Raw genomic sequence first — 14,622 nt, 5'->3', positions numbered from 1 at the left:
AGAAGCACGACGTTTACAAACTAATAGCTATGCATGAAGAACAGATATTGTGGTTCTGTAAACGGCATTTATTATAACAGTCAAAGCGGACAAGTTTGCTGTGTCAATTTGTATCTTACGAGAATTGGTTACGTTGTGTACAAGGGTTCTGCAAAACCCGTATTTCCACAATACTAAATTTTTAGATTCATGTGTAGCATATCTATTTTGCCCACTGTAGATGTACTATTAGATGCAATTCACAGAATTGTGATATCACTTTTCATTGTTGAGTCACGGAGTTTTAAACTTGATAGTTTCGTTCTGTGAAATTTTTCAATTTTGGCCAATTTTTAATAAATAATTGATCACCTAAATCAAACCTCCCCAAATTTGGTGAAGTGGTTGCAGGGAAAAACGAATTCCCCTTCTACATGTACTTGAATAGGAGCACCCGAGCTAAAGCTTCCTCTTATGGAGGAGGCTGAGCTGCAACGTGCAGCTATATATATATATATATATTGGGTCAGTGGCGTAGCCCCCCCCCCCCCCCCCCGAACATAATTTCTGGCTACGCCACTGATCATAACAGGCAGTTTAAGTTGATTGCGTATTAACTGATACATGATCTTTAGTCTAGCAAGCTTGGCTCGGTTATGCATGGTTAAAAGTTCTGCCCGTTTCAGTAATGCTGTTGGTGAGCCTGTGATGGAGTGTTCATTATATACGTATCTCAGCGCTTTTCGCTGTACCCCTTCAAGTTTTAGTCAGCTTGTTAGTAAACGGGAACCAAACGGTGTTGGCGTATTCTAGAACAGGTCTTATAAGTGTTTTATATGCGAGTAACTTTGTTTCAGATGGTGCTCGTTTAAGGCATCTGTTAATGAAAAATAGCTATCTTATTGTGGTTGATGCGATATTGTTAACGTGAGGATCCCACCTGAAGTCAGATGTTAGTGTCCCACCGAAGGTACTTATGCTCATGAAAAGATGCAAGAGGAATGTTGTTAAAGGTGTTCTGGAAGGCTGATGTATGTTTTTTTTTTCGTTATAGATAATAGAACGGACTTATTTAGATTGATATCCATCTGCCAGTCCTTGCACCACTGGGAAACTGCTGTTATGGCGTTATTTAAAGTTCTATGGTCATCAAGGCAGTTAATTTCCTGGAAAAGAATGCAGTCATCTGCAAAAAGTGTGATATTTCGTGAAGCATATGCTGGTAAGTCATCAATAAAGATTAAGAATAATACTGGGGCTAAGACACTTCCTTTGGGTACTCCTGATGTAACGTCAGTTGTCGCGGACCTCTCATTGTTAATTTCAACAAATTGTGTGTGATTACTAAGATAGTTTTTAATCCAATCAAGGATAGGGCCACTTCCCAATGTTAGTTCTAGTTTTGCAAGAAGTTTAGTGTGTGACACGCGGTCAAATGACTTCGAAAAGTCTAAAAATATGAGGTCTATTTGTTTCTGGTTATCAATGCTATATGTCATGTGTTAATTCAATTAATTGCGTAATAGTAGAAAGGCCTTTGCGAAAGCCGTGCCGACAAGGGGTTAAGATATCATGTAGTTCTAGATAAGCATTTACGTGTTTTGAAATAATATGTTCCAATAACTTGCATACTGTGCTGGTTAATGATATGGGTCTGTAGTTTGAAGGATCAGACTTATTTCCTGATTTGTGTATTGGTGTTATTATGGCAGTTTTTGGGTGCAGGTGGATAGTGATTTGTTAAAAAGGAGGATTAGGAATTTTTCCATCCACTCGGTATATCGATGAAGGAATATGTTATGGATGTTATCAGGCCCTGGTTCTTTTTTATGGCGAGATTTAGTAAAAGGTTTAGTACTCCTGTTTCTGTTATAATTAATGGTTCCATCTTAAAACCAGTGCCGGAGGTTATTCCTGGTAGTTCTCCGTTATCAGATGTAAAAATGGTGCAGAAATAATTATTCAAAGAAGTCGCAGCGTTTTTGTTATCCGCAAGAGATGTCGGTCTTTCATGTCGTTTTTTAGGGTTTAAATACTGCCAGAATTTTGCGGGAGCATTCTTTATAACGTTAGGAAGTGTGTGTAAAATAGTGTGATTTGGCCTTCTTAATTTTTGTTTTCAAATCGTCCGCGGCGTAAGTTAATTGTTGAGCAGTTCGTTGTGAGGGATGGGATTTTTTGTTTCTTCTGATTCGGCGAACTTTCCTTTTTGCATGAATAACGGTCCGAGTTATCCAGGGATTATGTTTATGAGTTTTCTTAGTTTTCAAGGGGACGTAGTCACTGAAGCAATATGACACAATGGACTTAAATTCGTGCCATAAAATTTCTATGTCTGTGTTTCCATCATGTGCGAGTTGATTGAATGACGATAGTTGAAATAACAGTGTATCAATGATGCTTGTATCATCAGCGTTATTCGTGGGCAAATAATTGCCTAAATATACTAGGTCTAAAATGTTAGAACTGGATCCTTGTACACGGGTGGGTTCAGTTATTATCTGGGTTAGGCTAAAAGAGAGCATAACGTGGAAAAGAATATCTGCTCAAGGTGAACGGTGATGCAGTGTGTGCCAGTTGATATCGGGGAGATTAAAGTCGCCTAGTAATATGAGCTTGGTCCCCTTCACATGCTGCTGCATATACACGTGCAATGATTGCAATACATTCAGATCAGTAGAAGGACTGCGGTAAATGCATCCAACAATGAAGGTGGTATTGGCAAAGCAAATTTTGCTAAATACAGCCTCAACCCCCTCAACGTCAGGCAACTTAACGTACGGAATTTCTCTTTTTATCAAAATAGCAACGCCACCGCCTCGTGTCGGCCGGTCTTTGCGAATAATGACGTAGTTTGGGGGAGTAATTTCGAAGTCTTTGACGTCTTTGCTTAGCCAAGTCTCTGTTATGCCTATAAATTCCAGTTCGAAAGCTATCAACGAGCATTCAAGGTCATGCATGAGCTGAGCAGGCGTAAAGTGACTGCCGACGTTATGAATGACGCCGATGCATGAAATGGGAGGATGGGGGCCATATGTTTTGACGGTGATTGGCTTCGTGGAGCTGAAGATGCGTGAGGGAGAGTAGGAGTTGGGCTGTGAGAGGGGACTGTGTTTTTAGAAATACAAGGCTCTGAGCTGGCTTGACCTGAAGGGGGATCTCTGCACTGGTTTTGGAGGAGAGATGTGCGGCGTAGATGATGGCGGCGAGCAAGTCGTAAAGAGGCAACTTGGGAGTGAGGGTACCGGGTGGAAGTTGGATCCCAACTGAGATGAGCTCGGTGCGAGGGCGGGCGGCGGAGGCAGGTTTACGGTTGGTACTGACGGTGTTCCAGCCGCTTTCCAATGATGGCGTATTATGGTGGTTGTCCGGGGACGTCGTGAAATCCCTCGCCGCCGACGACTCGTCAGCCGAATGCACGGTGGTCAAGGAGGTAGGGGCGACAGAAACGCACCTCGAACCTTGGGAATGTCATCGGTAGCCATAGAGTTTGCACCGCCCAGCATGGCAGAAGTGGTGGATCCGGTGGAGGCGGCTGCAATAAGCGCGGTCAGCTGCGATTCAGATGTCTGATTGCAGGTCTTTGCAACAGGCGCCAAGGTTTTTGTAACAGACGCGGCGGCATCTGTGGCGGCGACGGTGAACGCTGCTGGCTGCGACACGGTTAGGGGTCCGAGACTCTTGGCGTCGCTGACAGCGTGGAGCTTGGTCGTAGGAGGCATTGAGGCGACGAACGCCGACTGCGACGCGGCTGTCGAGTCAGATCTCACAGCGTTGCTCACAGCGTTGAATGTGGCCGTGGCGTGCGCGGAGTGACGGAACGCAGCCGGTTGATGTTCGCGTCGCTAGTAGCATTGAGCATTGAGAGAGTGGGCCCAGTGGCACCGGCGGCGGTAGAGGCGGAGTCCAGTGGGACATTGGTGGGGGTCGGCTGCAGGGTCTTCGTGATACGCTTCATTCCAGAGGTACAGGCGCGGCGAGTTAGGGTTAGCGCGGCGCCGCACCGCTTCGGAGATTCGGAGGGGCCAGTAGGGCCAGCCTGGCGTCAGACCGGGATGTGAATGGTGTCTACTTGTCGGGCACGTCTTCGTGAAAAGATGAAGAGTAAACCCAGGGGCGGGCAAGGCCCTTGACCGGGCCAGGGACAGGTGAAAACGGAGCATGATATGCGGCCAGATAAACAGGGTGGCGCCACCTAGTCGCCCGGTGTGAGTTATACCAAGAAAACCCACAGCTGATATGAGTGGCAGTGACCGTCTTGCACACACCTTGTCGCAGCATGCAGATCAGACTTTCACGTGCTGTTCACCCTGCAGAAGTGCCGCCGGCTCCCAAGTGGCGTAGCGATTCCTCTGGCTCACACAATCGTGACATCCCTAAACAAGAAATGTTCAGTTTACTGTAAACCCTGCTGAAACTGTAAACTCGTGACATTGTGAAAAGTCTGGTACAAACAGCTACATGAAGCTGTATGGTTGCACAAATACCCGATTAATATATCACAGGCGGCTAGCATATAAATGGAACTGGAGCAAACATGAATCTACTATCAAAAGCTTCAAACAAACTCACTTCTGTACAAAGTCGAATGCCAATTGCACAAGCAGAAAAGTCCTTAACACATGATAAGCGTTCGAAAACCTAATTTATTTATGCTGTGCAACAACGCCCTGCCCCAAAAGACGATGCATCGAAAAAGAATAGATTCCCTCTTTTTCAGGTTAGAAAACAATTTTTTTTCCATTAAAAAGAAATACTGCTGTTGAAATATCGGCTTCTCTGTGAAATTGGGAGCCTTTACAAATACACGAAAACACACGACACCCAACAAAAGAAATGCAGGCTCTACAATATATAAATAAAACAACTTGCATGCAAGCTAAAACCTGGCCATGCGTCAGACCCAGCAATCGGGTGCCATCTCGCGCAGCCGTTTGCTGTGAAAACCGCACATCGACGTACCTCTAGAAATGGCGATACGATTTCTCGCTGAAAAATTACGCACACAAATAGTTACTTTGCCTGCTTGAATTTTTGCGCCCATTCAAATACAACAGTCCCCGGCTAGAGGAAACTTCATAGCAGAAAGCAAATAATCGATAGGTTTTGGCAACGTCACACTTTAGGGCAATTTTCATCAAACGGTTCGCTAAATGTGCCCTGCGAAAAGAACGAACATTCGAACAGCACATTAATAATTTTGGTCACTTTACTAATCATTTTGTTATCCGTACAGAAATGCACACTTCACGAACTACAAGAATGTGCGCACGCCCCGGACTTACCTTTCTAGGCATGCTCGGTAAACGCTTCTCCGTGACACAGGTGCTGCCACATCGCGCAGGTACCAGGGGAAGGACAGTCGGTGTATGGTGCTTCCAGCGTAAACAGCGTTGAATTGCAGATGAACTGCAGCACGTGATAGCACAACCTTCAACAAGTTCTTCCGCGCACTGTGATCCAAAGCGAGCACCGCGAGGTTACCAGGGGCTTTTCATGAGCCGGGACAAAGAAAGCGCGAACGGCCATAACTACGATAACTGGCATCGGCGCACCACACGAAATATACTGAGAGCTACCTTACGGGGTGCCAGGGTTTTGGATCATTAATACAGAAAAGTCAGCACTATTCCTCTCCGCACGGCGTACACAAGATTACACTATCATCGGTCGCCGTCAGTGCGGCGTGCACACCGTGACATGACCCTGACATCTGAAGACGGGAAAATAATCTCATCCGCAATATACCGGTGCTGATGCGCGATGGGTGGATGGATGTTATGAGCGTCGCTTTTGGAACGGGGCGGTGGGTTGCACCACCAAGCTCTTGCTATAATACTGCCGAATTTCCTAACTAGGTTAAACAATAAAAAAGTGGGAAAAAAACGCTATGAACGACCCCACCCAAATTTTCTGAACCCCTATTGCGAACTGTGCTTTTGTGTGTCTCCGTCTTTTGTTGTTAGCCTACTTTTCTTCCACCAAACCTCCAATCGCCTCTTATTAGAGAGTTTTAGTATTGGGGACGCAAGGCGTTGGGGCCCCAAGCGCTTGGGTGCGTTTGCGTTTGCGTACGCAAGCAGAAACGTGTTATAGGTTAGCGGCCCCAAAAGCAAACCGCAATGAGGTCGCATGTGCTCGCAGCACCACCAACGTCTGATCGTTGCTGCGTTATCATGTTATAAAATATGAAATTAAGCATATGAAGTAAAGTACATTAAACTCTTTTTATTAGAAGCAGTTAATAGAGAGGTTTACAGCGTCCGGTAATCGGGTAAACGCAGGCTGGGGCGTTGGGGCGGAGCCATGAACTAGAGCGGCCTGCATGGTGCTGCCACCTGTTGGCGCAAAGCTCAAACAGACAAAAACAGCTAATATTGCAGTAACCAAGTGTATTTTACTTTCCTGCGGGTATAAATTTTTGGCAGCAACACAATTAAGCCAGTGCCGATAATTTACACCAGCAGCGAAGTAGTATAGACTTGGTTACAGCAATATTAGCTGCTTTTGTCGATTTGAGCTTTGCGCCGCCAGGTGGATGCACTAAGCAGGACGCACCCGTTTATGGCTCCGCCCCAACACCCCAACTGCGTTTATTCGAATACCAGACACGCTAAACCTCTCTAATACACATAAAAACGACGTCTGTCGACACTTGGCGAAAGATTTATTAGATTATCTACCCGCTAGCTACTCGTAAGTTCTCCTACACCGCCAGAGTCACGTGGGTAACGTGACCTCTTAGGGGCAGCGATGTTTTCGGCCGCTCCAACAACCCAAGGACGCAAGTAGACGTGGTGGTCTGCGCATGCGCAGTAACGTCGCCCCTAGTTCTTGCGTACGCAAGCCGCTTGCGTCCCCAACACTAAAACTCCCTACTAATGCCTATTGCGGACATGTTTACTTTACCACTGCTCCCGCTGAACCCAAGGGCTTCAAGAAGGTCAGTGGTGCCCAAATCGACCGCTGGGTAGACGTCTTCACATTCTAATAAAACAGGCTCCATAGTTTCCCTAGCTTTACCGCAGCAAGCTCATGCTTCTTCTTCCTTCTTATATATCGCTTTATAGGTGCGTGTCCTAAGGCATCCCGATCTCGCTTCAATATGTTATGAGCTCCCTTTGAGTTATCATAAAAGGTTTCTTTCCTGATTTCGTTTTTATGCGAAGCATATTACGAGAGCTCAACCCAGCTCCTCAGGCGCGGCGGTGTCGCCTTCAATACCACGTGACACCGTGACGTCACGACAGAGGAAAAACGGGCCTCCAACTCGCGCCGTCGCTCGCGGCGTCGCGGCGGTATATGAGCAGCTGCGCTTGCCTCTGCTTGACACTCACGAGGTGAGATGCCTCCTGGAGACAGAGCTGCTCGTTGGAATGAGAAGCGAAAGTTGCGGCGTGCTACAGAGACTGATTTTCTAGGTGGCTTTGGCTCAACTCTTGCAAGATGGGCTGGGTGGGAATCGAACCAGGGTCTCCGGAGTGTGAGACGGAGACGCTACCACTGAGCCACGAGTACGATGCGCACATTTCGTTGCCGCGCCGAACGCTGCGTTGCTCGACGCTCACCGCGTCCAATGCGGGGCGCGTAGTCGCTGCGCCGTAGCCCATTGTCTTACACCTCTTGGCGGGTCGACGGGAATGCTGTCGCGTTCCACTCTTGAAGGCGAAGCAGAATAACGCATGAGTTGTTTCTTCGTCTAGCCGAACCAAATATAGCCAAGCAACAGCAGTTCACCAGGCTAAACAGTGGTTCAACAACTAAAATAAAGGCTAGTATGCTTCGCATCCTGGGCTTAACCTTACCTAAGCCACATCCATTTTTTTCCTATTAAGTAGTTATTCATGGCAGGTTTCTTTTCCATTGCCGCCACCCATGAGATTATTCCAGCCTCTGTCTTTCCGCTTGACCTTCTTTGTTGCTGTGTTGCCCACCTTACAGGCCGCATACTTGCTGGTAATCTTCCTGGTTCTTTTCCTCGACTGTGAATGAATGTTTTTCCTGTACAGATACCTGAAGACTCTTCCAGCCCATTTGCTTTCTTCCATATTCCTCAACCGTTCTTCATACTCAATTTTACTGCGAGCTTCCCTCACTTCAAAACTAGTCCAGGCCATATCAGCCTGCACAGCTTCATTTGTAGTCTTCCCTTGAGCGCCCAATGCGAGGCGACTCACTGACCTTTGGTTACCGTCGAGTCCGGATTGTAAACCTCACTTAAAGCAAACAACCGCATTTTCAAGAAAGTCCTGGAACCATTTAATCTTTCCACATACTTCGGAGGACCTCGTACCTATTGTATCCCGATAGCGCTCTGTGCTTCATTATGGCCGAAATTCTCTTCCCCTTCACTGTTATTGTTTCTTCCTGTGTTTCCATATTTTCTGGTATTTCCTGGCCCTTTATCTATACTGCCTGTTCACTGTTTTCATTGAATACCATAACACCTGATTTTCTAACACTAAACTTCAAACCTCAATTGTTGCTTTCCTGTCCACAGACATCAGCCAGAAGTTGGAAATAACTTTGCTTGTTAGCAAGCAACACAATGTCGTCCGCATAAAATAAACCTGGTAGCTGCTGCTCTACTACTGTACCCGCCTGTTTGTATGAGAGATTAAACCCGATATTACTTCCTTCTGACGCCCGCTCCATCCTCACCATGTACATCATAAACAGCAGCGGAGATAAAGGGCACCCCTGCCTCAGTCCATTGTTGATATGAATTTTCTCTTCGCTCATCATCCCTTCCTATTCACCGCAAACAGTATTTTCTAGGTAAATTTCTCACAGAAGCTATAGACAATCGTTACCGAAGACTTCCCCTTCCAGAATATCCCACAAAAAGTTGCGGTCTACGTTGTCATAGGCTCCTGTAATGTGTAAAAAGGCCACATACAACGGTCTGCTTTCTACTTTTGACATTTCATTACACTGAGTAAGAACAAACAAGTTATCATCCAAACATCTACCTATTCTGAAACCTTTCTGAAGCTCTCCCAAAATGCCAGTATTCTCTGCCCACGCTTGAAGCTTTAATTTGATTGCCTTCGCTGCTAGCCTGTATATTACCGATGTAATGGTCAACGGTCTATACGAGTTAATTCTGTCTCTCGCCCTTACCTTTATAAATTAGGTTCATTCTACTTCGTCGCCAACTGCCTGGTATTCGTGTATCTTTAAAACTTTTTTTCCACTGCTTTCACGAGAGCTTCCTTACTTTTTGGTCCCAGTTTATTAATCAGCCTAACGAGAACCTCGTCGAGGCCAATGGCTGCGCGCTTAGGAGTTTTATCTTCCGCTTTCATCCAGTTGAATTTTGTCACCACCAGCTCCTTTTTCACTTGGGTCGCTTTCATGCTCGTTTTATCCTTCAGGTGCAACCTCGTCATTAGCTTGGAAAGATTTGGCTATTATTTTTCGGATGTAATTTATTGACGCTTCTCCGTCCAGTCTGTTTTCATCTTTGTCTAGGACATGTTTTATTGTTGACTTCCTGCCTAATAGATTTATGTGGTTCCAAAATATTCTATGATCGGCCTTAATTTTCTCACGTATTTCTGACAACCAACGTTCACTTTTACCTTTCAATTTTGCTTGCACCAGTATTTGAACCATAGACTTTTTCTGCCGGTATATTTCCCATTTGCTGGCTACTTCATCCTGCTGCAACTGTGCCTTCTTTGCCTGCCTGTGCTCTCGGGATGCTTTTTGTCGTTCGGCGATCGCTTCTCGTATCTCCCTGTTCCACCAGCTTTTCGGTTTCTTTTTTGCTTTCCAACGAACATTTTGTTTATCTATCCATATTTCTGTCGTTATTACACTGAGAAGCTCACCATATTCCCCGTTTTTACTTGGCCATTCGCCAAGTTCTTCCTCGACTCTAGTGACTATATTTGCTATTTGTTTAGCGTTAAAATTTGGCCTGGGTATTTTGCGCTCCTTGCTCTCTTTCCCAACTACATATCCTATTTTCAAAATGATGCTTTTATGCTCAGTTCCTATGCTGCTAAGCCCTTCCCCATTGATGACCATTTCTCTCCACTTATGATGAATTCCTTCCCTCATCAGACAATAATCAATGGACCATTGCCGGTTTCCCACTTCCCACGTGATCTGTACTTTACACTTAGGCCCTGTATTCACGATAACGAGGTTATGTTGCTCACAAATGTCTGGCATTGACTTTCCATTGTTGTCGGTATAGCCATCTTAATCCTGTATGTGGGCATTGATCTCACCTAATAGGACAACTTCAGCACCATGCATTCGACTAACTCTTTATTTTTCTCTGTGCAGTCATTTCCGGTCCACAAATACGTTACGCCCAGCCAAGTTTCTTTCCCACTCATTGTATTTGATAACCAAAGATGCCCTTGACATTGGGAACTTACTCTTTTCCATTTGGCTCCCTGATGAATGAGCATTCCGACTCCCGCTCTCTTTCTTTCCAACTTAGTTCTGCTGCACCCTTCCCAAAAATATAATTCTCTATAACTGGCTGCTCTTCTGAGTCTCTAAGGTGCATTTGTGTAACCGCATAGACCCTCATTTGTTCACTGTTTAACTGCTCCTCAATCTCTGCTCACTTTTCCTGTCTTCTGCCACCGTGAATGTTAATGTAGCCTATTGCATGGTGAGCTCTCTTTCTTGCTTTCGTCCTTTTTCAGTTATCGACGACGATGCTCTTGTCAGGTTCCCGTAGGGGCCCTTCTTCATTACTACCTACTCTAGCCTCCTGAGCGCCCGCGTGCCCCCTAAAGAAGCAGCAGTGCCACCGCCAAGTCGCCAGCCCACTTCTTGTGCCACCCTGTAATTGAAGTTGATCCCGTCTCGTTTAAAACCACCACACCTTCTCACTTCCCTGTTTACTTCGACAACCTCGAAGCCTTTCTCTCGGCTCATTATCCATATCGCCTCAGTTCCAGCCACTACGGCTCTTTGTGCAGGCGCTCAAATCTTTAACTGGTGTGCGGGAGCGACGACTTTTCCGTGCGTCAGCGCCGTTTGACGGGGCGAGGCTGGAAACAGTCTGAGGCTAAGCGCATGCGGACAAAGCGCGCTCAGCTGGGCCCATCGTCTACTAGGCTGTTTCCAGCCTCGCCGCGTCATACGGCGCTGACGCCCGGAAAAGTCGCCGCTCCCGCACACCAGTTAAAGATTTGGGCGACTGTACGTGACTGCCACGCGCAGGCACCTCCGGTACCGTGTACACCACGATCTGCACCTGAGGGGATAGCTCGCGCAAGTCGTTCACCCCCTTCGCCAAGCACTGGCTAGTCCTGTCCATTTCCCGTTTAGGACGTCATTTAGCCCAGCTGCGACTATGACAAGGTTGCGCACGTGGGCATTTTCCGCGAGCTTTTCTTTTGCTCGCTCCATGACAGAATTTAGTGTCCGCCCTGGAAATGTCCCTACCACCACTCTTTTATCGCCTTTCACCCTCTCCACAATTGCTTTTGAGCATCCAGCCAGGTTTGAGTCGCCGGCGATAATCACCCTTTCACTCTCTCCTACCTGTCCTTGCTTCCATTTGTCTTTTTCCGTGTGATTCGGACTCGACAAGGGGCATTGTCCCTGGGCTCCTGCTTTTTCCGCCTGGCGGCCTCAGTATAGGTGTCGCTCTTTCCAGGTAATTCTTGATCATACTGCACGCATTCTGCGTACTTTGCTGACACTCCCTCTCCGGTCGCTTCGGAGGTCTGTGTTCCATTGCCATGCACATTCTCATTCACAATGGTGGCCCTGTTCAGCTTTTCGCCGGCTGCTTCAAGTCTCTTTTCAATTACCTTTCGTGCATCGCGCTCCCTGTTTAGCTCATTTTGAGCTCTTCCACCTGTTTGACAAGCTCTACCTGGAAGGCCTCCATTTCCTGCAGCCTAGTACGGACATCACATTGTGTGCCGGTGCATTCTACGCCCACATCCATTCTCATCCGTCTTCTCATCTGCCTTGAGGGACCACCCGAGCACTGCCTGCTTTCCCGGCTCTCTCGCCATGTATTGCACGGCTTTTTGCAAATACTATAATACTATAATAATGCTACTACTGATGCAAATACTATACTACTATATCAATGCAGAGCACGTGCCTTGTAGGAAAAACCGATACGCATAGGATCCAAATCCTCAAAATGCCGCAAAGCACCTCTCACCAATGTTTGAAAAGCAATCAATGCCGCGGAGACCGAAAGTATGACATTCTTTCGCACGCGCTCAACCACGCGGCCACGCTCTCACTTTTCTCCCAAAACGCACACAGTCAAACAACTAATAGCTATTAGTCTTGCCACTTCCAAGCTACCATTTAAAGACTACCAACACTCAACGCCACACCCGGCTGCACGTGTACAAGCACGTGGCGCGAAAGGACGCTCTAACCATCCTGCAAAGCCAAATGTACACGAAACACACCCGCTCACCCGAAATACGAGAGACAAAGAAAAAAAGAAAACCACCCAATTACTATTTAACGTCAAAAAATTCAGCAAATCAAAAACAGAAGCCAGCTCAAAGCATGCACAATAACTTCTGATTTCGTCGCCGCCACGGAGCCCTGAAAAGCACGTCCATTCACCACAAAATGCAAACCAACCTCTGGGGCCGCGCCAGTTAAAATGGCAAAACTGAGTGCCATGATAAAATGTGTCAAGCTTCAAGACACACACACACACGTGTGTGTGTATATATATATATATATATATATATATATATATATATATATATATATATATATATATATATAGAGAGAGAGAGAGAGAGAGAGAGAGAGATGCTGATTAAATTTGTCTTGTTATTTTGTTTAGAGCTGGTGGAAGGTCATTTGAGGAGTTTTTTTTCGAAATGAGCCAAATCCACAAACCGAAACTAGGTCAGATAAAACGGTAATGACAAGAAAAACTAGGCAACTTTCTCATAGAAAACCCGTTGCAACGAAATGAGTCAAATAACGCCAGGCGAACGTGTTCGCAGATCGTATTTCGTATCGAAATTGAGCCAGATCCAGCTGTTGCACGGATCAAAATGAGCCAAATCCATTTACCCAATAGGAGAGCACTTTTGGCGTGACGTCATGCAGCCATGGCAGCCTCCTTGTCAGTTCCCGCCAAGGAGTTGGTTCCCACCTGACAGCTCGGAGTGTTTCGTTCGTGTTTTCGCGAGTTCTTCGCTTTTCTGATATTGTTGTTCATGGATTCGGATGGCAATGAAGAGATCGGCGAAAATCTATCCCTAGACGTCGACGACGAAGTGAAAAGAAGCCGCATAACCACCGTAAATGCAAGAATGCGCCGTTGCCAATTAGATACGATTGAGCACTACCTACTGGAATGCCGGCGTTTCTCCACCATGAGGAAAATGAGTTTAGAAATTACAGTGCGACAGCTTGGCCTGCCATTGAACACTCCGGTACTACTGTCTTTCGGAGCGTCTGAGCTTGGGCACTCACACAGGAATGTGTGCTTCGCCTAAGAAAAATTTATTATTGAATCAAACCGATTTCATTGATGACCGTATTATTCTATTCATTCCTCCTCTATTGCCTCATTGATATATTATAGACAATTATTTTTTTTCCCTCTACGTAGCATGACAATCTACTGAACCATTTCAATTTTCCCTCGCCTAAATTCATGTAACAAAAATTTTAGATTTTTACCTCCATTTTCTGAACACATAAGCAAAGTCTGGCCGACTCTTGACCAATCCCCGCGAGTGGGTAAGCGCCACACTCATCAAGGACATCATCATCATCATCATCAAATGCAAAATGCAGTGCCCTGCTGCCAATGTTATTATAGCTTTTCTGTCAAGATTACATGATGCCATTCTCGAAAGCCAATTTTAATAAAGTTTTCATAGCAATACCGCCTAAAATCCAGCGTTTCAATTCAATACGAGCCAAATCCAAAGTTCTCACCCTAATATTGGGCATATTTGCCGCATAATTTTTCATTACTTGTGGTCGTAAACTTGCCCTAGCTGACATGTAAAGCATATCATATAATAGCTTTGATAGCGTTGCATTTAGGTCCGGTAACAAATTTTTGCTTTTTTCTCAACTTCCGTTTACGTGGATTTGACCCATTTCGAAAAAAAACTCCTCATTTGGATCGTTTCCCTTTGTAACTAGCTCGTCGGTGTTGATGTCTACGCAATAGGGTGAAGAAACCATGCATGGGGTTGTTGTCTGCTCTGGGTCGTGTGATATCGCAGAAATAATTGCTTGGGCCGATCAAATACCAGGATCCCGTTCGGCAACCAGGTACCGGATGTTCACCGAAATCCCTGCAGTGAGACAAAATCTCAAGGTTGCGGCTGATCGAATGATGCCCACAAAAGCGTATGAAACAATGTCGATGAGGCGAGTTTTTGCGGGTAGGCTGTCAATAATAGCGATGTGTTTTGCAGCCTCTGAAATGGCTGTACGGACAGTGGTTTCCTTGGCACACTTATGGCACACAAGCGCGAGCTTCCGCAACGGGAAGTAGACCGAATAGCGTCGCGAACGTATTACGTCCGCAAAATTAAGCCTGGAACTGTATTGCTGCTTAGAGTCAATATGCGATTTTGTAGCCCATTCATGTTCGCCTCGGCTGCGGGAGCTCATGGGTTGAAACGACATGGCCGCCGGTTGCTCACCCGT

General features: G+C 46.0%; 1 protein-coding gene across 2 annotated transcripts in view; it reads left to right on the top strand.

Annotated features, from left to right (window-relative positions):
- LOC139055422 (monocarboxylate transporter 2-like) overlaps nucleotides 1-14,622 on the top strand; it is a 42,161-nt gene that overhangs the window by 15,340 nt on the left and 12,199 nt on the right. The window lies entirely within an intron of this gene.

This window comes from Dermacentor albipictus, chromosome 2 (genome assembly GCF_038994185.2).
Source record: "Dermacentor albipictus isolate Rhodes 1998 colony chromosome 2, USDA_Dalb.pri_finalv2, whole genome shotgun sequence".
Lineage (NCBI taxonomy): Eukaryota > Metazoa > Arthropoda > Arachnida > Ixodida > Ixodidae > Dermacentor > Dermacentor albipictus.
Note: the sequence above shows the minus strand (reverse complement) of the source record. Positions and strands in the feature narration are given on the sequence as shown.